The sequence below is a fragment of the Leptidea sinapis genome, chromosome 41 (genome assembly GCF_905404315.1).
Source record: "Leptidea sinapis chromosome 41, ilLepSina1.1, whole genome shotgun sequence".
Taxonomy (NCBI): domain Eukaryota; kingdom Metazoa; phylum Arthropoda; class Insecta; order Lepidoptera; family Pieridae; genus Leptidea; species Leptidea sinapis.
In genome coordinates, this window is record NC_066305.1 from 7,241,895 (window position 1) to 7,269,217 (window position 27,323).

Below are 27,323 nucleotides of genomic sequence, written 5' to 3' on the forward strand. Positions count from 1 at the left end.
ACCATTTTTACGTACTTGACAAGCGCACAGGCATTACTTCCCGTAGAGTTATCGCAAAGCTGAAGTTTAAATGGATCTTCTGAGGAAACTCAAAGTACAAAGTCCGAAAAGAAAATATACACCAATGATAATGTTTGAAAAAAGTTGAGCATCACTCTAATCTCTCGCTCCCATCAGCGTATCAATAATGTAATATCGTAAAATAACGGTCATCATTTGAATGTTCTATTCTTCAAAACAGCTTAGATATAAATTTGGAATATCCGGACAGACTATTCTTAACCGACGTTTTAAAAAATAACTTCCCACTTAATGTTATTTACTTTATGACCAGTTACGATCATTACAATAGCATATGTAATTACTGCCTTGAAAATGATTAAAAAATACTAAATATTCTTAAATAATCACTAAAGATATATAAGACAGCAGATGTGAGGTGATGTTGGTCCTTCATGCAAATTATAAAATTATGCTACACGGGACTTTTAAATGACGTTCAAAACGTGCCTTATTATTAAGATTTCTATGTTCAAAACTGACGTGGTTATAAACTTGCTTCAATGTATATTAAGTGATTTAGGATTTGTAGCAACATATTTACATATTACTTTGAGTTTTATCAGTTTCTTTTGCTTTTATTCAGAGCCAAGAGTGCATGTGATATGATTTACGTATTGTAGTGTTAAATTTTTATTTGAAATAATGAACTTAATGTAGGATGATTTGCGAGAATAAAATAAAAGAGAAATACCAGTGGGAGGCTCCTTTGCACAGGATGCCCAATAGATTATGGGTACCACAACGGCGCCTATTTCTGCCGTGAAGCAGTAATGTGTAAGCATTACTGTGTTTCGGTCTGAAGGGCGCCGTGGCTAGTGAAATTACTGGGCTAATGAGACTTAACATCTTATGTCTCAAGGTGACGACCGCAGTTGTAGGGCCGCTCAGAATTTTTGGGGTTTTCAAGAATCCTGAGCGGCACTGCATTGTAATGGGCAGGGCGTATCAATTACCATCAGCTGAACGTCCTGCTCGTCTCATCCCTAATTTTCATAAAAAACAATGATTTTAATTTCTGTGCTCTTTTGTGCGTGTCTATTTAGTGATTTTAAATTTAGGTATTTCAAAAACGCGAGTGCATAAACCGGTAAGACCTGGATAGGTCTAGACCTATTCAGTTTTTACAAATAGCATTATTTGCACTAAAACGTCTTGGATTGAAGGTCTTCTCCAGGTGTGTACAGGTTGCGTCACGATATACCAATTCCTTCACCGCAAGAGATACACGTAGATATTAATTCGGAAATAGATTGGTAAGCCTCAGAGAAACTGGCACTAGCCTTTGCGCTACCTCATTCGTGATTTTTTTATAGGCACTGGAGTTCAATGACAAGTGGCGGCAATGCACACCATTATAAATAAAATCTTTTACACCTTTAGGTTATATGTATATACTAAGTCTGGCCATAAATACTGTTACAATTAAAAATAAACAAAATATTTCATTTGAATTTGGAATCTGTCATTTTTATATGATTATTCATTGAGTTTTCTCATTTTGGCGCCAATATAGGTAGAGAGAACCGAATCGCTGTGATTGCATTACACACAGTAGGTATGGAGCCAAATGCAATTTTGAAACTCGCCATACGCTTGGTATTAGTAAAATATTTGTGTCCGACCTATTAATAGGAACAATGAGACCTCCTCTGTGACAGAAAAAGATAGAGATAGATAGATAGTACCCATGTCTCGTATTTTAAAAGATGACTTAGGACTTGCAGCCTATAAGAGACGTTCTGGTTATTTCTTATGCTCTTTTCTTTCATGCTCAAAGCTCTAGGAAGCTTCCCAATTAGCCGACAGAGTGCAACATGGGCACTATCATCATCAGTCACATCAATGATGTTATCAACATCAGTGATGTTTTGGTGGGGTATTAGCTATGAAGGAGTGACTGAGGCATACTTTTGTGAAAAAGGTATCAAAATATCGGCACAAGTGTACCAAGATACCATTCTTGAGAAGGTAGTGAAGCCCCTTAACATCACTATGTTCAATAACCAAGAATGGTCCTTCCAGGAAGACTCGGCGCCGGGTCATAAAGCTGGCTAAAGCTACAGTCTTGGTTGGAAACGAACGTTTCGGACTTCATCAGAGCTGAAGACTGGCCCTCGTCTAGTCCCGATCTTAATCCGCTGGATCATGATTTATGGGCAGTTTTAGAGAGTACAGCTTGTACGGCTCTAAACGCTATGATAATTTGAAGGACTGTATTGCAGCCAATGGAGACCACTTACAATAAGCTTTGTATATTTTAAATTGTTTTATATTTATATATTAAACTAACACACTGTAAAAGTTATAAATGTTATTTGCAATAGACATATTTTTTTTCTTTGTTTCAGTATTTATGGCAAGACTAGGTATATATACGTCGTCTAATTTGTGCTACCATAACTCCTATGTACAAATTGTAACATAATTTTTAGTGCAATAAAGATTTTTTCTATAATCTATTCATTCATTCAACTTTCCCGATTACTTATTTAAGTTTTCTCTAAACGATGCGGGATTACACCAAGCGCTTTTATAATAGTGCGAGCGCACCGCTAAGTTAAGCATCCAATATTGTATAATAAATAATTAAGCACTAATCTTAGCGGAATTTACATACAAGAAAACTCACAAAGTTTGGATAGTTATCTTTTAATTATCATCAAACTGAGTGATTTTCAATTGAAGACAATTTGTCATACATAAATATCGGAAAGAGAAATCAAACAGATTGATTGATTGGCTCACACAATAACATTCGATTCAATTCGTTGACCTATTTACAGAATATACTCATACCTACATTCGTGTATTAGTGAAACCATCAACGATTTCCACGGTGGCCCGAGAGTTCAATTGTAATTAATAATTGATTTTGGCATGATAAAACGTCGTTAACATTGTAGTATAATAGTTTGAATACCAATTTTGAAGTGATTATTGCTAGTCAATCCTTTGTTACGTATTAATTTTACGTTCTTGTGTTTTCTGCTACAGCTAATCTGGTTGTAAGTTGGGCTGTTGATTCCTGAAGGTGGGTTCTGCACTTCTGCGGACGGGTTTTGATTTCTTACTTATAATAACTTACTTACTTAATTGTCTTATTTTTTACAGAAATGATATCTACTTAATGCAGTCTCCACTGGGTTTAATACTCCTAATCGCCAACTAGACTCTATATTAATAAACATCTAGAATCCCTATCGCCATTGTCAAATGTCCGAACGGCGTTGCATAATACATGCATATACGTTTACTTATACAGATAACATTTACATATTCATTTGAATTTACACCTTATTTCGTGTCAGTTATGTTCAAAGTTGTATATGCCCATTAGAAGTAGTAACACTACGTCACGCGCGAGATGAACGCGAACACGAGGCATGAACATTTTGTATTAGCAATTGAAATGTAATTATTTAGCAAAATGATTAAAAAATGTCAATTCAGTAATACAATTTTGTTGATTTGAAGGGGCACTTAACCTAAAATAGGACATTCCAACCTTTTTAAGTTTGGATATGCTGTTATTTGGAAAGTTTTTCACTGTTCACTTTGTCATAGCGTGGCATTGTGTTCAGAGCGCGGTCGAAACACAACACATTTGTGAGTCTAGTTGTTAACTGAACGTCAATAATCTAAAGTCTTCTTGACAAGCAGTGCCACTCATGTTGGTAGTGTGTTCGAGACACAATTGTTTGCACACTTCCATTACATACTTATTCTTAGAACATCTAAAAATATAACTGTATTTAATTTTATGTTTATAAATATAAAGTCTAACAATGCGGTATATCCTCTATAAAGTGTAAATAATTATATAAGGAAAACTTGGAAATGTAAATTTGATTGAATTTTGTAGAGACCGTGTGGCGTGTACCAATAGTTTTAATATAATCTAGTCGAGAAGTTGAAAATGGTACAAAATAGAGATACTGCTCTTAAAATTATGTGCGATAGCTCATTGGATCCGGAATGACGCCTAGAAAAATGAGCCATAAACGTGTATTAGCACATAAAAAATTGCAAAAGTTATAAACAATTAAAGATAAAAAAATATGCAATTTCGTTTTTTGCCAATTTTTCATAAACCATTAATATTTAAGAAATTTTTAAAAATTGTAAATAATGGAGAAAGAGTTCCGGGAGTGAGGAGATTTTTATTGGAAATTTCCTCTTCTTTCATAATATTTTTTTGAAATTTCTTATATATTTATAGTTTATGTAATATTGGCAAAAAACAAAATACCATTTATTTCATCTTTAATTGTTGATAACTTTTGCAATTTTTATGTGCTAATACACGCTTTTGGCACATTTTTCTAGGCGTCATTCCGGATCCAAAGAGCTATCGCACATAATTTTAAGAGCAGTATCTCTATTTTGTACCATTTTCAACTTGTCGTCTAGACTAATTGCAATATATTTGCAATACGAAGAATCTAGACGTAAATTATTCAAGGAACATTAATTATTTTATAAATACTTATTTAAATGTGTCATACAACTATAAAATACTACTACCTACTTCCTATGCCAGACATCAGCTTACGAGTAAGCAATCACCAGATAGTTTATGTAAACATATTAATCTTTACATATTATATTGTAATTATAATAATTTATAAAACGATGAACCTAAATGTTAATTTAAAAGAGTGGCGATGTGTTTCTTGCCACTTCTTTTAATTAAAGCTCAACCATTTTCGAAGTGGTGGTACTGTTAAAAAAAACTTTTCACATTCATAATTGTCATAAGTGACCTATATAAATCAAGTGATTTTCATTAGATTTTAAAGTTGAATCTTCCCAAACTGGAATTATTTTTAAATAGGTACTGGCCAAAAACTCCAAATGGCACTAATGTAATTTGTGACCATATTGGGCATCTAGAATTAAAAAAAAAAAACGACAATAAAATTGTAAAACTCCAATTTAGACGTGAAAATACATAGTATATATTGTATTAAAATAATTATTATGAAATCAATTATTCAACAAATTGAAACATGACTGAGCTTAACAGTTATATTTTATTGGATCTGTCGCAAGATTAAGATACTAGAAACCATTATAATCAATATACTATGTAATTTAAAATATTGTAGAAAATTAATTATAGCGGTGTGGTGAGTGACTTCCGACATTTTAACTATCGCGTTAAGATTTTAGAATCAGAATTAAAATGTCGGCTTCTAATCTCAATCTAAGGGTAGCTACATATCAATTATATAACCGACATCATAATATTATATTGGCCGTGAAGCAGTAATTTCTAAGCATTATTGTGTTTTGGTCTGAAGGGCGACGTAGCTAGTGAAATTACTGGGCAAATGAGACTTCACATCTTTTGTCTCAAGCAGACGAGCGCAATTATTGTAGTGCCGCCATGAATTTTTGGGATTTTCAAGATTCTTGAGCGGCACTGCATTGTAATGGGCAGGTCGTATCAATTACCATCAGCTGACTGTCCTGTTTGTCTCGTCCCTTATTGTCTTAAAAATATATTTTATCTACTAGCTAGGCTACCCGCCCCGGCTGTGTAGGTGTAGGTAACTTACGATTACTACTTACTTATGTGTTGACTGTCGACATCTTGACTGTTTGTTGGTTCTTCAATATATATTCTTGATAATGTTGTACGTACATAGGCACATAAGTGAATTTGATAATAGTAACTGTCATAACCATAATATTAACATCAAGAACAGACATAAACTTATAATGCCTACAACTCGGCTAAGTCGAGTTAGTAAGTCTTTTGTGGGGCGATGTATTATGTTTTTACAACAAGCTCCCAGAAAATATTCAAAACAAATGTACGAAATTCAAAAGAATTGTTAAAAAACATTTCAAGTGATAACAGAAATTGGGAATAGAGCGACCGCCCTCATGCTTTTAAATTACTATATATATATATTTTAAAAATTAAGTTTAATTGTATGATATTACTTAGTAACCATATTTTTTATGAAAAAAAAGAAGCCGAAACGCGGTCTGAGGCATACATTTTGGAATTATGACACTTCCACTTTGTTAACTTCCACGAACTTGCACTTTACCGGTCTACCGCTGTTCCTCTTCAGATGGCGGTGCCATCAGCAGATGACATCGCACCGAACACTCGTTCTTTTCTATATTCTCTTCACTTTAATTCAATGTCTCTTTTGCTTTTTATTAACACTTAAACGTATATTTTCGGTCAATATGGTGAACCGTTTATAGAAACTTACTTAAATTGAGGTATAAGATCATAAATGGTATACGCGATAATTTATTAGATAGTAAATATATTCAAAACAAGTAATTAAACACATCACACACATGAGTGATCTACGATGATTGAAACATACATACCTACTTATAAATCAGTCATACGAATCCGAATGATCAGGCATGCGAAAATGAGATGAATAAAAGCTTCAATTTATTGAAAGCATAACACTGAAATGGTTCGGGTGTGTAACTCCAGACGATAAAGTTAGAAATAAGGGGCATTCAGAGTTGCTTCAATATAATATAATGCTGTTGAGTCCCTATATAATATTGGTAGCGATCTATGGAAATAAGAGTTTAAAAGGATATATTATCCTTCTTCGAATTTAATTTTTACTAAAAATATTTCAATTTGAGTCCCGATATGAAATCACTCATTAAAAGTCAAAAACTTACTACCCATTGTTAGAATATAATCAAATCAAAATCACCTTATTCATTAGTTATACTTTATACCATATAAGTACCATCATGGTGGCAAGAAACTCATTGCCACTCGAAATTTGGAACTTTCCATCGCTAAGAGTGGTCGAAAATAAAAATTTCACTTTCAAGAAATGAAATGATGACCAAAATTCATAAAGCCCAGTTTTTCGATTTTAGTTGGTACCTGGTTGGATGATAGAAAATCGTGTTTTTTTTGATTAAATTCACACTATAATAATATACCTAAGTGGCAATAGATTAAATATTAGGAAAACCACGGAATATTGGATGACTCGTAAAGATAAAAACAAAATGGGACCAAAACTAGGTATACTTTGACTATACGTATATAGTTATGACTATTATGACCAACGCAATACAAAAAAAAAATATTCAAAATTTCTGTTACTTAAAGAACAAAAGCATAAAAATTATGTTATTACCATAACGTGTACGAATATTGTATTAATAACTATATTACTAACTACGCGCAAATTTCTAAATTTCTGATTTTCCAAGATGTGGGAATTTGTTTCTTATGTTTACAATAAAGCAAGCCATCTTTATTGTTGTTCTGCCTTGGCTGTTTGTTATAAGTGCAAAACACAACTCAAAATATTACTAACTTGAGAATGAATCAATAATTTAGGTAACTATGTTCCTACAGTTTAACCTAATATTTTATAACATCCACATTCAGTTCATTTTTTCATAACTTACAACTGTACGTACTTAATAATCTCTTTACCCACTAAAATCATACAAACGTATGTATAGGTATATATATACAGTACATAGTTGCTAGATTACATTTTATTATAGATGTTATTCGGCTTCACATGGAGTGCAGCCTCACCTCTGGGCGATCGCTCCCCAGTACCAGCTCCTTCCATATGACCGCATACAACGCAGAGCGGCTCGAATCATTGACGATCAAGTCATCTCCGATCGGCTTCATTCTTTGGCGTTGCGTAGATATGTGGGTTCTCTCTGTATCTTCCACCGCATTTATCACGGGGAGTGCTCAGAATAGTTGATTTTATACCAGAAGCCAAATTCCACAACGGGACATTACGTCAAATTCCACCCGCATCATTTTAAGGTCTGGCATTCTACAAGCACGCTTTTTGCTTGTTGCCTCGCACCGCCACTTTGTGGAATGTTTTCCCGAATCGATATCACTTAGGGACTTGCAAAAATAGAGCCACCATACCACCTTAAACTTAAAGACCGGCAAGGCTTCTCTTGGGTCCTAATATTGTGGATATTTATAGGCGGTTGCTTCACCACTCCTCATCACATAAGCCTCTTACCCGTTCACCTCCTCTTATATATAAAAAAGTTGTGAATTAACACATTTATTAAGTGATATTGATTATAAAGTAGATATTCAGCCGTTAGTTAAAATTTATGTAGCGTTTAGCCTAAGATGGAAATTATAATTTTAATGTTGGCAACACAAATTTACAAAAAAAGGGGCTTTAGCCCATCGCGGCTGACATACCGCTGCGCTTCGGGGTCGGCCATCCCGCCATCCATAGTCAACGCCGGGCGCCGCGGCTGTGCGGCGCGCGGATGCCGGAGTCAGTCATCGAACGGCGATCGAACCGAGCAGTTCTGTGTTGTATGCAGAATTATTACACTGTTTATATGACATGCGCGCATAATTACAATAAATCGTGACTAAAAATAACAGGTATACCAGCTACTCTGTGATACAAATAAGTGAGAGTGCAGTGTTTATGTTGTTTTGTAAATAAATTTGTCTAACTTGTGCCGTGTTTGTGTCGGAACTTGAAGCGAAGAGGTTTTCGTCCATGCTAAAGGACGTCACACTCGAATAGACTTAATAACTGTAAGTTATTTCATATTTATATTACATACCTAGTTGATTTATTTATACAACAAACTCTGTCCTGAGTGGACTCTGTTAAGCGTATAATATAATAATATATTATATCACAGTTAAGTACCCATTAAGTTGCGTACTAATTCAATCAACAATGGATGTAAATGTAATTATGCTAATTCTGGATATATGAATCCCTGATGGACTCGCGATATACAATGTGTGTTAATATTACGATGACATACCTACCTAAAAGGATTACAATTACCTATGTACTTTTAATATTTGGGAGCGATGTTTTGAAATTTATTCACATAGAAGGTACTCAATAAAGTACCTTTTTTAACATTAAAACTTAATTCCTACTTTAATAGGTATTCATTTATAATTACAAACAATACCTATACTTAATAATGTTATAACTTAAAGGTTACTTCCCTTGCCAAGGGTTAGTCAGTGAAGTAATATTAAATTTCTATATTATTACTTCGGTTCAAAATTCAAATGATATTAAGACAGGTTGTCCAAAAAATAGTGTCGAGCGAATATCGAGGTATAGGTAGTAGAACATCCCTAGGACTACCTGAATCACCGGTCACCCACCCCCGTGTTGGTATGTATCGCAATTATTCATAGGTTTCGAGCAGTAGGTACTTATTTTTTTTTTTAACCCTGGGATTATTCGTCTCGGAGATCAAAGTTATTGGTGAAAAATAATATATTCTTTAATTTTTATTCAATTAAAGAAATAAAATGGAGGTCTATCCTTTATCAAGATTTTTTTGCCCATAATCCTGTAACGAAAAACGATTTAAATATTCTTCTTTTATTGTGATTTGGTTTGAGCTGATTTTCTTGTTACCTACCAATGCTCTAAATAAATAATTCTAACGAACTCGAAGTTATTTACATAAATGTTTGTTTTTTTTTATATAAATTAAGTGAAAGTGAACAACGCAAAAGCAACAACTGTCGTCAGATCATAATCGTCATAAAAAAGAATGAAATCCCATAGTTAGTACTTAGTATCTATAAATGCAAAATTTAAGTACCTATATCCTCAATGAATATGAATAGAATATGAAATAGAAAATCACTTTTTATAATCTTGCCAATTTTACTATTTAATAACTCTATAGACTTCATTGAGTTATATCTACAGCATACTTAAAAAAATTATTGAAATGGTAACGGTAATAATGACGTATTTATTAGTATTAAGTATTTATGTATACGATTAGTCAACAAAATATTAATTCTCTCTTAAATGTCGACTTTCGTTCGTTCGACTGTAATCCTAGGGATGTACTACTTCTCGATATTCGTTTGACTCTATTATTTGGGAAATCTTTAAAACACGTTCTATTCTTTCTATTTTGGATTTTGTGGAGGAGCCACTACAATTTAACTAGGCGTCGTATAACACATTATATTTTGATCACTCTCTATAACTGCTGGAGTTTACCAATTTATTTTCATTTTCATGACACTTCAAAGTTAGATATCAGTCGTATGTTCGTATATCATATTAACTATAGATATACCAACACGTACGTTCTCTGTCAAAGACCATAATACATCGGGGCGGCCGCGTGATGTTAGAACTAAAAACGCTGCTAATAATGCTGAATTCGCCAAAATCCTATTAGGAAACAAAATAACTAACAACAAAATCGCGAGAAATACGATTCCCGCTAGGATTTGATCGTATCGTCAATGAAGACCGGTATACAGGAGATGCTTGAATAAAGCTCTATTAAATTCAGATTCTAATATTTTTATTCAAAATAGGATCCAAAATGACTTATTGAACGTCAAAAACTTCCACCCATTCAAAATAGACTGCCTCATACCTGAGAAGAACGGGCGCAAGAAACTCAGTGGGCTTTTTTAAAATATGGATTACAATGTGATATCGTACAATAAACATTTATAATTAATGATCCTGAGGGTGTCCGCTTCATTCCCAGTCTGTGGTAACATTAAGATTTAAGAAAATCATTTATGTTTAAATAATAATAAACTTTACCACACAAAAGTTTTTTAATATTTTTAAAATTTCGTAACATTTGTTTTGTACATTATCTGGGATCATATTGTAAAATCAAATCCATCGCTCTATAAAAGACTTACTAACTCGACTTTAACGAGTAGTAGGCACAAGTTTATGTTTGTTCCTTATGTTAACATTATGATTGTCACAGTTACTATCAAATGCCTTAGTGAGCCTATGAACATATAGAACATTATCAATAATATATTGAGAAGCAACAGTCAAAATGTTTATTTACCGCGTGCAACGCAGAGCACCTTGAATTGTCGAGGACCCATCTAAATATTCGAATAGATTTTTTTTATTTATCACTTAGCTTAAAAATAAAGCAATAAATATTTATATTTATACTTATAAGTTTTGCTAAGCTTCAATTAAGTCATTAAAAATAAATGCATTTTGATTTGTAACAGAATTTATGACAACACTAGCTGACCCGGCAAACGTTGTTTTGCCATATAATATTTTTTAGTGTTAAACCTTTTCTTGGACATTGCAACATTACTTTATTTTTCTAAAATAAACGTAGCCTAAGTTACTTCTTATTACATCATCTACCTGACAATAAACGACCCGTCAAAATCGTCAAAATCGACCGGTCCAGCCATTTCAGAGATTAGACGGAAGAAACAGACAGACAGACAAAAATTGTAAAAAATGTTATTTTGGTGTATACGATACTTTTAGTGCAGCCCGCACTAAAAGTATCGGGAATGGAATATTTCCACTGTTCCTGTCATATTAAAATCTTTTTAATTCAAAACTCCTTGGTTTTGAAAATCGAATACCATTTATTTATTTAAAAAAAGATTCTCGGTCTTGTCACAAGGTCTTTTCAAACTTGTTTAGTCGTTGAGAAAATGGAATTGACTCTAGAAAATTCTAGAGCGATGATTTATTATGACTTTCGAAGTGGTTTAACAAAAAAACAGTGTGTTGACCGGATGATTTCTGCATTTGGTGATAAAGCCCCATCCAAAACCACAATTTATCGCTGGTTTGCTGAATGTCAACGTGGACGTGTCAAGCTCAGTGATGATCCCCGTCAAGGTCGTCCAAAAACTGTAGTCACCAAAGAAAACGTTGATGCTGTGCGTAAGCGGATTGAGGAAGATCGACATGTGACATACCGCGAAATTCAGGCTACTTTAGACATTGGCATGAGTCAAATACAAATAATCTTGCATGAACAATTAGGTGTAAAAAAGTTGTTTTCCCGATGGATACCGCATTTGCTCTGTGAAGAGAAAAAAGGGGCTCGTGTTACTTGGTGCGTCAGAACTCTCGAAAGATTCCACGCAAGATCCTCAAATGCTGTATACAACATCGTATCAGGTGACGAATCCTGGATAATATACGCGTACGAACCCGAAACAAAAAACCAGTACCGAGTTTGGGTGTTCGAAAATGAATTAAAGCCAACAAAAGTTGTTCGTTCACGGAGTGTTGCAAAAAAAATGGTGGCCACGTTTGTCTCCAAAACCGGCCTTGTTGCGACAATTCCTCTTGAGGGACAAAGAACGGTTTTATGCAGTATGGTATGCAAGCATTTGTTTGCCACAGGTCGTTTCTGAACTCCGTAAAGAGAACTGCACTCGCCGCATCATCCTCCATCACGACAATGCGAGTTCTCACACCGCGCACAGAACAAAAGAGTTTTTAGAGCAAGAAAACATAGAATTATTAGACCATCCGCCGTACAGCCCCGACCTAAGCCCTAATGATTTCTATACTTTCCTTCCTTTCCTTTATAAATAAAGAATAAATTGCGTGGTCAGAGATTTTCATCACCTGAAGAAGCTGTCGACGCCTACAAAACGGCCATTTTGGAGACCCCAACTTCCGAATGGAATGGTTGCTTCAATGATTGGTTCCATCGTATGGAAAAATGTGTCAAATTTCGCGGAGAATACTTCGAAAAGCAATAAATACATTTTTAAATAGTATTGTTGTGTCACTTCCTTGATTCCCGAAATTTTCAGTGCCGCCCTCCTATATATTCATTTACATGTAGTAAAAAACGGTTACTTCAATATTACAAACAGACACTCCAATTTTATTTATATGTATAGATTACGGTTATAGCATTACATATTCATTTTTATGTAAGTTACAGTTCACCAAATATTATAAGATTTTATAGTGTTGAATTACTTAATGTTTATCATACTATTTTTATAATATTTCTTATTTAGTTTTATTTTTGAATTTAAAACTTCTTTAGTCACGCTGAGTACTCAATTTTGTGGGTATTGAATGAAACTGATCAGTCACGCTCGCATGTAAACGTTAGTTCTCGGATAAAACAAAAAATCTTAAGACCAGTAGTTTCATTAACTGACTTCGAGCTGGTTTTTAATTAATCTGTTGTTATTGGTTAAAACCGGTTTATATCCTTTATTTAACTCGGATTGTGATCGTTAAAGGATTAACAACCCGTTATAACCGGTTATTTCCGCGAGAGTCAAAAGGAGACGAGCGAACCTACCAGACCTACCAACGTAACGTAACCTACAAACGGGTTCTATCGTGCGGCAAAGTGGTGAGTAAATTTTACTAAGGCTGCATTCAGACATAATAACGTCGGCGAGGCGACTTAAAATATACGGGAGACCATATACTTACCCCCTTATTCATAATAGTCTGCTAACTTAAAGCATTGCTAATTCTCACTCAGTCTTCTTCTATTGACCTAAGTCAGAATGAGAAAAAACACTCCTAAGCGGCTGTTTAAAGTTCGTGGACCATTATGAATAAGGGGGTTAGAGTATATGAGCGTATAGACAACATGACAGTTCGATAATGCGTGACCACAGAACAGAAAATACTTGCTTTTCTGTTCCGTGTTAGTGACTTATTTTGATTGTTCAATGTGTGCGTTAAGCTTATAGTGGTTAGCTAGTTTATCTAATATATAAAATTCTCATGTCGCGGTGTTTGTAGTTAAACTCCTTCGAAACGGCTTGACCGATTCTCATGAAATTTTGGGTGCATATTGGGTAGGTCTGAGAATCGGACAACATCTATTTTTTTATCCCCCTAAATATTAACGGTGGTCTACGCCAATTTTTTTTTTAATTTTTTTTACATATTTTTTTAAATTTGTTTGATAATGAGTCAGCATTAAAAAATACATACAACTTCAAATTTTCACCCATCTACGAACATCAGTTACTTTTGTATCACGATTTTAATATCGGCAATACAACGTTTGCTGGGTCAGCTAGTAGCTAATAATATTTATAATAGCAAGTAATATTTTACGGCTCAAGCTGTTAAGTTGAGGTTAGAACAAATTCATACTGTTTCCAATAAGTTTATATAACAAGTGATTAGTTTTACGATTAAAATAATCCGACCTTTAACTGTCAAAAGTTTTGTCACAAATAAAATTTGAAAAACAAAATTTTATGAAGGATGCGGGATTCAAACCCACGACCACCGGCGTTCCGTGCCGGTGCTCTAACCAATTTTGTAAATCTAAACAATATGTTATGTTTTTAAAGTGATAACCCTCACTTCTAGGATTAATACACAAATAAAATTTGAAAAACAAAATTTTATGAACGATGCGGTCGGTTAGCTCAGTTGGTTAGAGCACCGGCACGGAACGTCGGAGGTCGTGGGTTCGAATCCCGCATCGTTCATAAAGTTTGTTTTTAAAATTTTATTTGTGTATTAATCCTAAAAGTGAGGGTTATCATTTTGAAAACATAACATATTATTAATAAGTATTCATTTATATAGCCGAGTGGTTAGCGATCCTACCTACTAAGCTAGAGGTCCCGGGTTCGAATCCCGGTAGGTGCAATCATTTATAAGATGATTATGGATGTTTATTTCCGAGTCATGGATGCTTATATGTATTTATGTATGTTTAAGTAAGTATATTGTTTTAAATATAACGTTGTCTTGCAACCCTTAACACAGGCTATATATGCCTAATTTGGGGCAAGATAATTTGTGTAAAAGTGTGTCAATATTATATTTTAATTTAATAATACATAAATTTTATTTATATTATCATATTATTGTATATTAATTATAAAAACTCGGAGCTGTAGCATTACTATTGATTGTGAAATTGTTTCCTTTTCCTCAAAGGAATTATTCCAGGCGACAGGACGATTTTAATTATGGAGTCATCAGGAATTTCTTTTCGTGTTATTCATCGAATATTTTTGACAATTATTTTTCATCTTTCTAATATTATTAAAAGGCAAATTTCTGTGGAAAAGTTTTTGAATTTAGATATTACTTAGTTGTCATCGTTTTTCGTCGGATTAGAAAGAAACCGGTGATGTTCCAAAATCGAATACATTTAGAATATGTTTTTATTTCGTTAGAGTATATTATATATAGTTATTTTAATAAGTGTGGGAGGCTCCTTTGCACAGGATGCACAGCTAGATTATGAGTACCACAACAGCACCTATTTCTGCCGTGAAGCAGTTAATGTGTAAATATTATTGTGTTTCGGTCTGAAGGGCGCCGTAGCTAGTAAAATTACTGGGAAATTGAAGCTTAACCTCTTGTCTCAAGGTGACGAGCGCAATTGTAGTGCCGCTCATAATTTTTGGGTTTTTCAAGAATCCTGAGCGACACTACAGTGTAATAGGCAGGGCGTATTAATTACAGCTGAACGTCCTACTCATCTTATCTCTTACTGTTAACTACAGTGATGAGCTCCTTCATAGGTCATGGTATTCAATTTTACAATAAAATACCAGACGGTATCCTAGGACTCACAGAGCAAAAATTAAAAAATATATTACCTAAAGCTTTTTTGACAAAGAAGGCTTACTTAATAGTAGATTATATAGAGGATAATGATGCATCGTTCATGTCTGATTCTGCGCAGGCCACCATTGTATAATATTTAATAGATTAAGCTGTTATATGACTTAAAGATGGGCTGGGAGTTTCTTAACAGTTCTGTAGCGAGGTGGTGTAGCTTCATAACGTTTTCTAAGTTTTGTTTGCAAAATGTTATGATATTGTCACTCCCTATGGTAAATAAATATATGCCTTATAATATTTGTAGTAATAAGTTTTGCCCTGTTAAGGTCCAGGCCCAAAGGTGACGTAAGACGTCATTTCATTTGAAACGGTACAAATAGGACTATTTATTCTTATATTCTAATAATTAAAAAATCAATAAAATTTATTGAATTAGGCGTTACTTTGCGGAAATCCATAATTATTATACAAATGATTTAAGTTGTCTTTAGTGTTAATTCCGCCAATATTTGTTTTTAAAACAATTCGACACGTGTTTCGCCTCTACACGAGGCATCCTCAGGACGTGTTGTCTCGCCAAATCTGGCACGAGACTGATTTGTATAAAAAATCAATATCATTATTTGATAAAATGATGAGATAATGATAATGATGTAATTAAGTGATTATATTTGTTCTTACAAACATATCCGTCACTAAGATTTCTTGCCCATGGGGACTGCAGCCAATAAAAAGAAAAGCCCGCTGAGTTTCTTGCGTTCCATTTCGATTGGGTGATAGTTTTTTGACGTTCAAATACTGATTTTAAATCCAATTTTAAATAAAAATATTTAAATTTGAATTTAAGGACCTTCTTAACGGACATTTTTACACAAAAAAATATTATATTTTATTTTAATAGGTAAGTAAGGTTTAGTCTACTAGATTAAGGATTGGTCTCCGCTGCGCTCCGACTAAATACCGCACTAACTAAAAACTTTTTACGCTTTTTTATTACGACAACAATTTTTTTTTAATGAAAATTATGGACGAGACGAGCAGGACGCTCAGCTGATGGTGATTCATACGCCCCACCCAGTACAATGCAGTGCCGCTCAGGATTCTTGAAAAACCCAAAAATTCTGAGCGGCACTACAACTGCGCTCGTCGCCTTGAGACATAAGATGTTAAGTCTCATTTGCCCAGTAATTTCACTAGCTTCGGCGCCCTTCAGACCGAAACACAGTAATGTTTGCACATTACTGCTTCACGGCAGAAATAGGCGCCGATTGTGGTACCCACAATCTAGCCGGCTGCTTATGCCAAGGAGCGTCCCACTGGTATTAGAGGCTTGTGTGCATGGTATGACACTCAAAAATGGCATCTTTCAAATTTTGTAACTTATATATACGCTTCGTGTTACTTTACATTGAAATTAATAAAATACAAAATACTTAATTGTTCAAGACTGGCTCGAATACGTACACTTGGGCGCAGTATTAGTTGCCGCACTTTGCCACTACGCCTGCGGGATCTAGTTGGAGCGCAGCGGAGACCAGATTAATCTAAGGTTTAGTAATATATTATGTATGACCGCGTTTTTATCTTCTGTCTACAGCGTTCTTGATGTATTTATGTACGACACGATTCCACAAATTTTAAAAATTCAAGGTAATCGAGTGGGCTTGAGGTCAGGTTGCGTTTGTGAACCAAATAAATTATATTATTTCCGCTGCTTTCTAGAACAAACACACGACCGTTGCATAATTAAGTTTATTATGACATCGAAGGATGAGCATTGGGTTCACTTAATGGTAGGTCCAATCCCACGTATGTCAAACATCAATGGTAATAGTATCTAATTAAGGCGACGTCACTAAATGGCCCAACGGAAGACCAGCGCTGGTTTTCAAACCAGCAAACATGCTAAGTTGGTACCTACCAATTTGAGACGTATAATAACATTCCATAATTTTGTTTCTTTATTGTGTACATTACAAATGAACATTTTTTCTTTCAATATTCTTATGCATTCACCTAAGTAGGTACCTACGGTCTACTTAAGACGATAATAAATGCCAGTGACCTTGTTCATATTGCGAGGGCGGTGTGAGTGACCAGGGCGTGCGATTCGTTTTTAAAGGTTAAAATAATTACTAATGATGAATAATTGATGGCAAAAAAATTTAAATAACCACCCGATGTTATTTTATTTTCTGCAGTTTTGTAAACAAGAAAATTCGAATTGCACTCCGGGAGTGTTGTGCATTTTTGAATATATTGGAATGGTTAGAGAATTGATGTGGTTAAATACAAGTCTACACATAAAAATGGCAATTTATATGATATAAAAAATTTAACATTTCAGAACTGTTAATGCAATTATTTTAAAAATTTCTCACAGAAAAATCAACTTTCATCCATAATTTCAACGACTGTCTTACGAATTTTCGATCTGGTCACGTGGCCTGACGTGAGTTTAACATTTTATACCCATCCCAAGAAAAGTGACAACGCGGTCTAAAGTGCAATATAGCTGACCGGATAATGTGAAGCCTTCTTTAAGTGCTAAAGCTTATCATGAAAGAGTTATTTATTCAATAATACTTACAATTAAATAACTTTTTGAAATTGTATTATTAAAAAAATGCTTTTGCGTTCATTTTAATGCCCAAACTGGAATATACGTACCCTATTTTTCAGTTTTCCAGATTCCAGTTTTGGAAATGTTAACGTTATTTCAACGATTGTTAATCTAAACACCCACCCACACACCCTTTGAGATATAACAAAATAATGTATAGTGGAATTGTGTATCTTATATATAGGTCTACAGAAAAGTTCGCGATGGCATAATATGTATATCTCTTAAAGATAACATACTATATATCAATTTAAATACTTTAAAAAATTGCCAATAATAAAGCGATAGTGTAAAAGCTGTTTACACATATACGATATTAATCCTTACCTTATACATCATTTTTTTTCTATTGACAGAACAGCGTCTGAATATATAAATAATATATATATACATATAGAACATTTGTGGTAGTGGGCGGGGCTAAAGAGCGTTCAAACGAACGGATTGTTTTGCATTTCCACTTAGCTAGAGGCTGCAAACGTTTGTATATGATGAATATGTATGTTTGTTTCCCAGCCATGGGTATTTATTATGTATGTCTAAGTATGTATATCGTTATTTTGCACCCATAGTACAGATTATTTGTGTAAAAGTGTGTCAGTGTAATTATTACTTATTCTGCAAATTTAAATAACCAAAAAACCGCAATTAGCGGGTAGAGGTAGTGGGAAACCGATTATAAAGTTCTCTATGTGCTTTATCGTTAACCGGTTCGATTTTTTTTCATTTGTAAGCTGTGGTCGATTTAGCGACCCACAGTCGTCTAACCAATATGGAAGTCTCATTGTCAGGGATAGCTCATTTATAAAGGTTAGGAGATGAAATTCTTACGTTAAGATATATATAATAAACGAACGGATATACAAAGTCATTAATTATTTGGCATTCTAGCAATGTTACATCCCAATCGGACTTAATCTGCGACCTAGTTGCTCGTGAAACAAAGAGAGACAACTAAATAACATTGTTACAAATAACACAGAAATAACAAGCCTCGCCCCTAAAGTTTAATATGTCATCTTCATAAACTAATACCAAGTATCTAAAGTTTATTAGCGCTCGGGGCGTCTAATATTTCGTGATGGGAATGTAATGTAAGGCCTATCGCAGACGACACACTTTTTGTGCTATTGAGTGCATTGCGCGCAAAATGTCGTTGGCAGATATTTCACAGACTCAACGCACACGACGTACACTTTCGGTCATTTTGTCGGCAAAACTATAGGAACGTACACGCAATGGAAGTACAGATATTGTTGTGTATTATTTCGTACTTGGGATATAAAAAAGAAGAAGAAATAGAGGATTTTGGGTTCATCCTATTCTTTCAGAAAGACTATTAAAGGGACTGTTTCATATTAAACATTCAGTTCTAAAACTATATTCAAATAAATTTGCACACTTCATCCCACAATTTTGTTTTTAAATTTTGGTAATGATATTCTGCCGAAGATGTTATCATACAGTGCTGGTTTGACTAGCGCCATGATTCACGTCAATCACTAGCCTAAAGTGAGCGTCGTCTGCGTTAGCGAGTGTTGACGGGAACATTATATTTTTTGACGCACTTTTTGTACGGCGCGGTCTGTCAGATATAGGAGGATATTTTTTGTGTCAGACTTTTTGTGCATCGTTTGCGTTACTGCATATAATTCTATCGGTTTTATTATCACATACTTAAAAGTGCGTCACGGATAGTCTGTCGTCTGTGATAGGCCTAATGGGGATGGGAATGAATGTAGGAACTAGAACATAGCATGGATTATGATGTCACATTGCGATTTTAGTCTAGACATACAAGATACAATCAAATAAAGTTATAGCTACCAAGTACTAGCCGGTTACATAATATCTGGACCTGACGTTGATGACGTCACATCGTTGCTTTCGTACGGTGTGCAAAACAATCATCACTAGGATATTATTATTAATAAATAAGCAACAATTTATTTTTTCAACTTTATAGATTGGTGTTATGATGTGATCCTGTTTACGCAAAATTCACTGTTCTAACAACCGTTTTCTTTAAATTAATATAACTAGTGATTTAAAATTCGAAATACTAAGGAGCTAATGCCCAGCGTGGCTCATCAAGCTATCCTTTTCTTTCTTGTTATATATCCGTTACAGATGTTCTTCTCATCTTCTTCTCTCGCATGCTTTGCCTATACGCTAGTATATTGTAAGTCTATTGCTTAAACCTCTTACAATTTCTGTAATCTGTTTTAAACTTTCACGGTTTTCATTGTTATCTTCCGTGCTGTTGTGGCCATGGCGTTTACAACAGTGCCAAAATATCTGGAGATAATCGAAGTTGTCCACTAACGCGCGAAATTAACATTGAATCTGCAATCTAAGATTCAGTGAGCTTGGATTCGTGCACATCGTTGGATTGCTCTCTTGTAGCTGTGACTAATTGCACTTTAATTTGTCTGTACATTGAGTAGCGTCTAAGGGTGTTTATTTTTCGGAACGAGCGGGCGTCTGTGACTTTTCTCCATTACACGAATTATTTCAATTTACCTAACTGTTTTTTTGTTTATCGATTGGAATGAAACAAAAAATATATTTTATATATATATATATCACTAAAATTATATTTAATGTTCGAACACTTCACGCTGTATAGTAAATATAAGTATTAGCCTTTTGTTTCCAACTCAGATTTAGCGATAACAGCTATACCAGACATCCAATTTAACACTTTTGGCAGTTTCGTTTCCGATCGTTTCCCTCGCCATCTTTTAGGTAAGGCTTCGACCCGCCCCACGATGCCACCACAAGCAATGACATTTAAGCGAGTAAGATCTCGCCTTCATTCAAACAAAAACGGTGAATTAAGGTACCCCCACTTTGTTAATCGCCTCGCGACACATACTCCATCATTTTCGTTCTATTTCTGTTTTCGCCGAATTCATTTTTATAATGTAAGTAGGGCCGCATTAAGGAGGGGCAACCGGGGCTCTAGCCCAGGAGCTTCCACAATAGACTTTGAAAAAAAATTCAAATTCAGACTAGTTCAACTTTTCCTTTACCTTACCTTTACCCCGGCCTTCTAACAAATACTTAAGGCAACTGTAAAATGCTCACGAAATATCTAGCCTGTATATTTATAGAACTTATTTTATTATTAGTATTATAAAAAGAGTTTCGCTGGCTGAAAGTATTATCTGGCCCTGATTACCTATATGGGCGACTTATAAGACGACATAATTTTTTTATGGCATAGGAGGACAAACCAGCTGTTCTCCTGATGTTAAGTGATTACTGCCGACAATATTCGCTTGTAACACCAGAGGAATCGCAGGAGCGTAGTCGGGAATTTAGAAAAGTACCTTTTGAAGGTACCTATTTCGTAACGTACTGGAAACACCTAACAAAGAAGCTTATTCCACAGCGCTTAGTTGTACGTGGAAGTCCTTTGTAAACCGCACTATGGAGGTTGTGCACTGTGCATCTTGATAATTGTAGGCGTGAGTGATGATGATGAATATGGTGGAGAGGAATTGAGAAATTCGATTCGTTTCCATCTCCGTCTCCAATATTGTACCTATACGTAACGAATCGTATTTTCTCGGCGCGTGTTTATTGCCACCTGCCAGAATTACATAAGATCGATCGATCAACAATTTTCGAACAAAATCTCTATAGCGTAGCAATTGTTCTAAAAATATTAATGACGTAAGCACATTTGATTTATTGTAGTTTGTGATTGACGAGCGCCAGGCAAACTTTTTAATATTATCGTTGCCCAAGACATCAATATTGCAATACCCGCTCTATATTTTCATATTGTTAAGGTTTTAAGGATACGCCCTCCCTTTACAATGCAGTGCCGCTCAGGACTCTTGAAAAACCCAAAAATTCTGAAACTTTAACTAATAACTGATGCTCGTCACATTGACACATAAAATGTTAAAATTCTTATTTGCCCAGTAATTTCATTAGCAACGGCGCCCTTCGAAACGAAACAATAATACCTACACATAACTGCTTCGTGTCAGAAAAAGGCGCCGTTGGTACCCGTAATCTAGCTGGCATCCTGTGAACGCAATTGTGAGCAAGGCACTACATTGTAATGGGCAGGGCGTATTAATTACCATTATTGCTATTAATAAAAAAACAAAAATGAAACGGTTTCGTTACAGTCTACCATTAGTCAGGTACGCTCGTCTTATTTAGACTTCCACGGAATTAACCGGTTATATTGTTTATATACAAATGTCTTTGAATTTGAACTTATCGCGCAAAGTGTTTTTCTGTTTACAATAAACTGTGGAACATAGATGGCGCTAGCTGTTGCTAAAAAAGCGCTGTTTATATTTATGTGCGGTTAATAGTCTCAATCAACCGTGTATAGGTAGCCGATAGAGAGCTTGACTGCCTTCGTGTGGCTTGAACCCTTTGTATGTCCTAAGGTCGAAATTATTATCATTATTAAATTTAAATTATTATTATCATTCATTATTTTTTGGTCGAAGAAACCAAAAAATAATGAATGTCGCAAACTTCAGAAAATTTCTGAGAACTCTTATTTTTAGATGTTATTGTGCGCGCGAAACGTAATAGTTAAAGAAATTTATCTTCAATATCATCAAAAAGGTATACATAATGTACATGTTTTGCTTTTCGCGACTCGTACCGGCGCTCGGGACCTTTTAGCGTTTCAGTGTACAGCGATTCCGCCTACTGAAACCCTCTTTTTGACCACGGTTGGTGTTCTGGGTCAACACGACACCCCCTCCGGTCTAGGTCCGGTCTGCCAAGGGTTCAACCCTTTGTATGTCCTAAGGTCGAAATTATTATCATTATTAAATTTAAATTATTATTATCATTCATTATTTTTTGGTCGAAGAAACCAAAAAATAATGAATGTCGCAAACTTCAGAAAATTTCTGAGAACTCTTATTTTTAGATGTTATTGTGCGCGCGAAACGTAATAGTTAAAGAAATTTATCTTCAATATCATCAAAAAGGTATACATAATGTACATGTTTTGCTTTTCGCGACTCGTACCGGCGCTCGGGACCTTTTAGCGTTTCAGTGTACAGCGATTCCGCCTACTGAAACCCTCTTTTTGACCACGGTTGGTGTTCTGGGTCAACACGACACCCCCTCCGGTCTAGGTCCGGTCTGCCAGTGGCAAGCCCGTGAACTAGGCTGGTGGTGGTTTGCTGGCGCGCCAGCACCTCCGCTTGGGCCGCGCCTAAAGGCAAGGCGAAAAATAAACAAATTGAAATAACACAACCATAATGCCACCGCCGTTGTCGCAGCGACGCGCAACTAGACCGCGCCCGCCCCGCCGGAAGTTTTTTGTGCTGTTGGCGATCTCTGGCCTTGATGCTGGGCTAGACGCGATGATAGCGTCCGGCCGAGCCACCCTTGCTGCCTGCACAACGAGGCAGTCCGACCCTGCTCGAGCGGGTCCTTCGACGGAAGCAGGCGAGGTGACCTTCGCCGCGAGCCCGTTGACACTGTCACCGGCCCTGTCCAGCGACTCCATACCGTCCGACGTCTGACCGGGGACGCCCAGGCGACGACTGATGCCCACACCTGCCACTACACCAACTCGTGCCATACGCACGGCGACGCCTGTAACGGCGAAGCATACCGCGCAGGCGCTTCATCCACGAGTGCCGCGTTATACCGCCACGCAGCCGGGTATCCCAGTGGGGCGTTTCCCCTCATCTCCGCACAGAGGAGACAAAACCCCGGCTTCTCGCGCCCCGCCGAGTATGCTGACCCTATCGCCGGGCTCTCCAATGGAGACTGCGACCAGCCCGACATACGCGGCTACTGCCGCGTCTAAGAAGAGCCCAACTCCTCCGCTTCCACCACGACTACCGCCGCCCCCACTCCGCCCACTCAGACCCACAAGGCGACCAGTCGCTACCCGCCGCTGATCGTGGAGGTGCTTCCAGACTGGCCGACGCACTTCAGAGAGCTCAAGGACAGCCTCGGCTACACCCCAAATGGACGCCCGTTAGGCAAAGACGTCCGCTTCATCACCAAATCGGACTATGAGTTCCGCCACATCCAGCGCTACCTCACTCAGCTGGAAAGTGTCGCTGGAGTCTCAGGAGACTGAGACAAAACCAGGGTTTTGCTACTTGCTCCCCGCGGAGAGGTGTAAAAGTAGCCATACGCGGCCTGCCAGTCAATATAGAGCCGGCACTAGTCGAGGCAGAGCTGCGTGTCCAATGCGCTTCGAGAGTCCAGACTCGACGCTGCATCTACTCGTAGGCAACCCCAGCTCCCTGCCTACATACTAGCGATGATAGAGGAAAAGAGAAGACTGCGAAGGCAATGGCAAAACCTGCGGTGCCCGACCATGAAGACGCGTCTGAATGCTCTGGCCGCCAAGATCTCAGACGCGCTGGAGAGAGTCGCAGTCGAATCCTGGCACTCCGTCATCGAGACAGCCGGCGATGACTGGTCCGGCATGCATTGCCTCTGCCTCCAACTCTCCGGGAGGCCCTCCCCGATTAGACCACTCAGGGCCCACGTTACCGAGCTGAGGATCGAGCGGAGATATTTGCGGACCACCTGGAGACGCAGTTTACACGCAGTGTGTAGCACGTAGAGACTATCGAGCGACATGTGAAGAATTACTTCGAGTCGTCGATAGCGCCGACAGAAGACCCCGTCGTGTCCTCCCCCGGACAAGTCCAAAGGATGATTCGACGAACTAGACTACGTAAAGCCCCCGGCCCCGATCGAATCACCAACGAAGCCCTGCGTCATTTACCTACGCGAGCAATCGCGACGCTGACGGCTCTTCAATGGAATCCTCCGTACCGGGCACTTTCCACCGTCGTGGAAGCTCGGCCGAGTCATCCTGATTCCCAAGCAAGGCAAGAACATCATGCAGCCTGGGACTTACCGTCCCATCACTCTTCTGTCCACCACCAAGTCTTCGAGAAGCTACTGTTGCACATCATGCCTCACCTTCAGCCACGCGACGAACAGTTTGGTTTCCGTGCCGAACACTCCACCACTTTACAAGTGACGAGAGTACTGCACCATCTCGCTACCTACTACAAGCGAGAACAGTCAGTCACAGTATTCCTCGATATGGTCTGGCACGCCGGCCTCGTATACAAGCTGTTCACGTCTACTATTTCCTTTCGAGTAGTTAAGACTGTGGCCACCTTTTTGGAAGACAGACGTCTTGAAGTGGCGGTTGAAGACGTTCTGTCCACAGAGCGCCACATCCGAGCCGGTGTGCCCCCGGGAAGCTGCCTGTCGCCCATCCGCTACAGCAGATACACGGACAACATCCCAGTCGCCGACGGCGCCACCTTAGCGCTGTATGCCGACGACGCGGCGTTCATTCACCGCCTCGCTGAATGCCCCGCATGCAGCGCTGAAGATGCAGCAAGCACTGGACGCGCTTCCCCGAAGGCCAAATACCTCGGCGTGACCATCGATAGGATGCTCTCGATGCGGCCCCATGTGAAGAAAAGACGGGTCGCAAGTCGCTGCGAGCGTAGCAGTCACTGGTGCTCCGCACCATCTCCGGAGCACCACGCTTCGTACGGAATCAGGTCATATCCAGAGACATGCGCATGGAGAGCCTGGATGACTTCGTTCGTCGCCTGAGCACCTCTAAGTTCGCGCGCGCGGATGGAGCGCGATCCCAGCATTTGCGTGGCATCGCGCCATACCATCGACGACCGCCGGACAAAAGAGGACTACCACGTGACCTAGTCTCCTAGGACACGACTGCTTCCTCGCCGCTGGCTGATGGGCGCTCACCGGTACACTACCGGCGGGCTCGACCTCGCTGAGCGGCGGGCGCAAGCCAACCACGCACATACTACCCTGCCGCAGTCCGCAGATCGCTCGCGACACTGCGCGGGCTCAATCGCACTGCAGCAGGATACTACCGGACATGACACCATGGATCAACCGGTCCCACCCAGTGCCCCGCCTGTAGTTGCAGGCGGCGTTCATACCATTGAAAGGGGCCATCGCCCCGAACAGTTACCCCAGTTACCTTTTTTTCAAAAAAAAAAGGTAACTGATTCAACTTTGAGCATTATGTACTTATTTTTGTATGGTGGTATATTCAAATATCACTTTGATCAGATAACATTATTTATAATTTATATAAATTTGAATTTATAGCAAAGATATAAATTTGAAATTATTTACTACTATTTGTATAAATGACGCTTATGAATGTAAAATAAAATATTTTTTCTTATTGAAATTCAATTAGTTCAATAATTGAAACTACGGCTACTTCGTAAAGGATTGAGCTAACGAGAAGAAGTAGCAAGAAACTCATTGCCACTTGCCACTCTTTTATATCAAGATTTACATTTTCATTCCTTTGTTTGTAAGAAAAACTCGAAGTATTGTAAGTTACGTTACATACTTATATTTAGTTGAAATGTTATTTTTTGTAATCTTTATTATTATTTATTTTATCTTAAATAGTTTTTTTTTTATGTAATTTTGTGTTGAATAATAAATATAAAATATACAAAAGTGCAATAAATACGCGCGAAATATAAAACATCGAAACGCAATGCTATTGGTTGAAGCGCAGTGTGACGTCAAAGTCTAGATAAACATAAGCAATGGTATGTTTCTTAGATATTATTTTCGGTGCTTAGCGATATATTAAATTATATGTTGGTTTTTTATTATTCAATGATCTGTATAATTATTATTTACAATGACTGAAAGTGGATTTGTTAAAACGCAATCAGATAATCTTCCAAACATAGATGCGTTTATGATGCTGTTTGATGACGTGTTTTTGTGTTTCGAACCCAGATTTTATTTCTTCTGAACTTAAGAGTGAAAGTTGCAAGATAATTATTTTAATATTAAACTTTTCTTAATTCATATTTTCTCGCATTAATTTCTAAAACTAAACAATATATAAATGCAGAAAATATAATCTAATTGGAATTACCATATCCATTGTTTTTTTCTGTTATTAAAGATCATTAACATATGATTCTCGTTGAGATCAATGTTAAATTCTGTTTTAAGTTTTTGCATTTTTAAAGTAAAAAACAAGCAAACTATAAACAAAATAAAAAATTACATATTCATTAAACTCACTTCAAAATTGGTAGGTGGCTTGAATATACATATATCACAGCAATATAAGCAAGTTGTTGGAGATACTTTACCTCTTCTCATTGATTTAATTGAATAAGAATGTTTTTATCTATAATTTGATGTGTTTGATATTTTTTAGGATGCAAAAAATCAGATTTAAGTATTTTTAAAATTCATGCATATATCCTATTTCTTGGAAAATTGTTTCTAAA

General features: G+C 36.8%; 1 protein-coding gene across 2 annotated transcripts in view; it reads left to right on the top strand.

Moving 5' to 3' along the window:
* Positions 1-8,327: 8,327 nt before the first annotated feature.
* Positions 8,328-27,323, top strand: part of LOC126976461 (Ca(2+)/calmodulin-responsive adenylate cyclase-like) — a 177,602-nt gene continuing 158,606 nt past the window's right edge. For both annotated transcript variants that reach the window (XM_050824781.1, XM_050824782.1), the window contains exon 1: positions 8,328-8,620. The gene's annotated coding sequence lies outside the window, so the exon portion shown is untranslated. The remainder of the gene's footprint in view (positions 8,621-27,323) is intronic.